The sequence below is a fragment of the Octopus bimaculoides genome, chromosome 8 (assembly GCF_001194135.2).
Source record: "Octopus bimaculoides isolate UCB-OBI-ISO-001 chromosome 8, ASM119413v2, whole genome shotgun sequence".
Taxonomy (NCBI): Eukaryota; Metazoa; Mollusca; class Cephalopoda; order Octopoda; family Octopodidae; genus Octopus; species Octopus bimaculoides.
In genome coordinates this window covers 54,712,562-54,716,066 of record NC_068988.1, presented here as the reverse complement: position 1 = coordinate 54,716,066, position 3,505 = coordinate 54,712,562, and the positions used below count along the sequence as shown (strand labels likewise).

At 36.3% G+C, this 3,505-nt stretch overlaps 1 protein-coding gene across 18 annotated transcripts in view; it reads right to left on the bottom strand.

Moving 5' to 3' along the window:
• LOC106882633 (tensin-1) overlaps positions 1–3,505 on the bottom strand; it is an 835,201-nt gene that overhangs the window by 139,544 nt on the left and 692,152 nt on the right. The window lies entirely within an intron of this gene.

The window sequence follows — 3,505 nt, the reverse complement described above, 5'->3', positions numbered from 1 at the left end:
TATATATATATATATATGATATATAGAAGGAAAGAACATCTGGCCGTGATGTAATTTTCTAAAGAATTCTAATCAAATGTTTAGGTATTGCACAGCATTAATGTTTTTGTCAATATGAGTTATTTTCAAAGAGTACCTCATATCAAGAAGCATCTTTTTGCACCATTTATATAGGGCCTCTTTCTTTTTTTACCCAAGGATCTTCTAACTGATGTAAACATAAAAGTTGTCATCTTTAAACATCAAATGTAATTTGACAAAGTTATAGCATTCTTGTCTTTAACATGCTTGAATGATGAAACGCAGTTGAAATAGTGTTGTTAAAATCTGCTTTTTATCATATCTGTATATAAATTTACAGTTAGTCCAGTTTCATAAAGGTAACTTTTGTATACTATCAATTCAACATTATACAAATGGCTAAGCAGGGCATGCCTTGATATTTCTGCAAGTGCAGCTTGCCTTGGGTGTTTTTGTTGGCTTATACATACAGCTCCAATTGACTTTTAAACAGTTCCAATTAAAGAGTTTCCTGTGGCAGAGATGCAATGGGAAATGTTTATCTATAAGGATTACAAAACTTTCGGTGATATTTAACTTGTTGTTTAAGTTAAAGAGCTGTGTGAACCATATAATGTTACAGAAACTCTAAGATGGTAGAAGGTTGGGATTGGTGAGATATAAGTAATTTAGTAAATACAGTTTGCAAATGCACAATTGTCATAAAAAATTGCTTTATTTGAAGAAAGATTGGAGATGATTCTACTTCATGCTAATTTTTTATCTTTATCTTTTACTTTTTTTTAGTCATTAGACTGTGGACATGCTGGGGCACTGTTTTGAAGAATTTTAGTCAAACTTATCAACCACAGAACTAACCATTTTTTTGTAAAGCCTGGTACTCATTCTATCAGTCTCGTTTGCTGAACTGCTAAAGTTATGGAAATGTAAACACATCAACACCAGTTGTCAAGCAGTGGTGGAGGACAAACACACACATATGACCGGCTTCTTTCAGTATCTGACTACCACTACTCCCAAGGCTTTGGTCAGTCTGAGGTTACAGTAGAAGACACTTGCCTAAGGCACCATGCAGGGGAACTGAACCTGAAACCATGTAGTTGGGAAGCAAACTTCTTACTACACAGAAAGGTTATTGACATGTGACGAGAGTAAATATTGCTGTGAAATTATCATTGGGTTTATTATATGGTTTATGTCCATTCTAAGCTGGGAGTGGCATCAAGGCTTTTTATTATACTAAGGTTGGTGGTCATTATAGTAATTTGAAGGTAATAATGAATATTCTCCTAAATACATATGTTCATTGGCATCTTGTGATGCAGCCAGAAAATTTCCTTTATATAACCTGATAACTGTTTAAGATAATTTATTCCTTGCAAATATGATCCTTTCACTGTTGTACCCAACTTGTATATTCTTTGTAAGGGTCATAAACTCCAAAATAATTTTACAGCTGAGCTTGTAATGTAGAGTTACTGAAAGTTCAACGCTTTGTCAGGGAACATGTAATATGTGGCCATTGCAGGAAACGAACTGTCGATTCATTACCCAGCAAGCAAGCAAGCATTTTATCGATTCAACTAGCTGTGACTTCACAACCTTGTACGCACGATAAACAAAATTCAAATTAGCCAACAATAGCAGTAGTTTTTATTACGAAGAAAGTAAGTTAATGAATACATACATAAATAAATAAATGCATACATAAATATCAGTAAATTCTGTGAAAGTAAGCAGATAGTTGATGGCATTTGTGGCACTATGAGAAAGGGGGATCAATAATGAAGTAACAGGAAAACACATGGCAGTGAAAAAAAAAATACATATATAAAACTACAGAGAAATAAATGAGTTAACAGTGACAACAATGTCAGTGTTGTCCAATGTTGTGCTTTCAACTGTGGCTCACCAGTTTTCGTGAAAACACATTTCATGTTTAATCAGTCAACAACAAAAAGACAAATACCGATAACTTCTCAGTCAATGGGAAGTGATGAATATTGAACGAGCAGAGAGAAGAAATCTATTGTAAAGTTCATTATTAAACACTTACTAAGCAGCAGCAGCAGCAGAAGCAATAGAGAGTGGGGTTGAGGGACAGCAATGTGGTGTGGTAGGGTGGCGAACTGCTGGCACACCGGATGGAAGAGGGTGATGGTGAGGACATCTTTTCTTTTTTTTCTCCCCGAATTCTATACATTTCTATACAGTTGTAGAAAAACTTTTGTTAGAAATTGTTTATTATGGGGCCCTTAACTGAGCGTTGAGTGTAAGGTGATGAGATCATGGGTGTCACTACTTGCACCATTGATTACAGGGTAGGGACTGCAAATTGCCAGTGATTGCATTGAAGTGGGGTGGATGGTGTTGGCATTATCAGTAGATGGAAAGCCAAGCTTTGAGGAGGGGAGGGAACAGCGAGGTGTTTGTGTGCAGTGCACGTGTGCATGTATGTGTGTGTGTGCATAAGAGAACCAAATGATAAAAGATTGATAGGATTTTAGATGAAAGCTATTCAAACAAAATGCTATTGATATTTATCCCAAGTTGGCAAATACCAGACTATTATACACTGTTATGATACAGGGTGATGCTACACTTTGATAGAAATGATAGGATTAATCCATCATTCAGTCTATTAACACCACCACTGCCACCACCAACTCGACCTTGAATGCCTTCAGTAACATACCCTCTGTTGCAAACATTCAGGCCTAGTCCCCAATCAGAGGGTCTTTCCTTCCTTCCATCAGTACTGGAGGTTCAGAGAAATATCATGAATACCGTACTTCCTCCTCCAACTAATGCATGTTAGAAAAAAAAAGGTGATGGCACTCCATGATTACAAAATAACAAACACTGCTGTATGTAGTGGTACATACTGGCACTAGTACAAGACACAGTACACACTGTCATACGTAGTAGAAGACATTGCTATACATGTAGTGGTACACTACTGTAGTAGTAGTAGTAGTAGTAGTAGTAGTAGTAGTAGTAGTAAATTTTAACTCTAAAGTGGCCTTGATGCAACATGTCTGTGATCAAAGATGCTCAAGCTGTGACTATCAAGGATTACAGTTCAATGTACCTTACTGCTTTATATGTAATGGTATACAGTAGTAGTAATAGTAGTAGCAGTATCAAGGACTACACAGTCCAATGTGTTTCACCTTTCATTTTTTTTAAAGATGGCAAGGTGTGCTTTCCTTTGAAGACTTAGCTGCTAGTTTTCTTCTTTTTTTATATATTAATTAAAAGACCCATTTCAGAGATTCTCCTCAATAGCCTGGCTGTACAATTGGTAGTACATATTGGTACTGGTATGAGGCACACACACACACACAGTACACAGTGGTACAGGTGACAGTAAATATTTATATAAGCTACATCAATACCATAACAGAGTAACATGGCAATATCACAACAATCAGAAGTAAACAGAACAACTCTGGAAACACCTCTACCACTACCACCACCACCG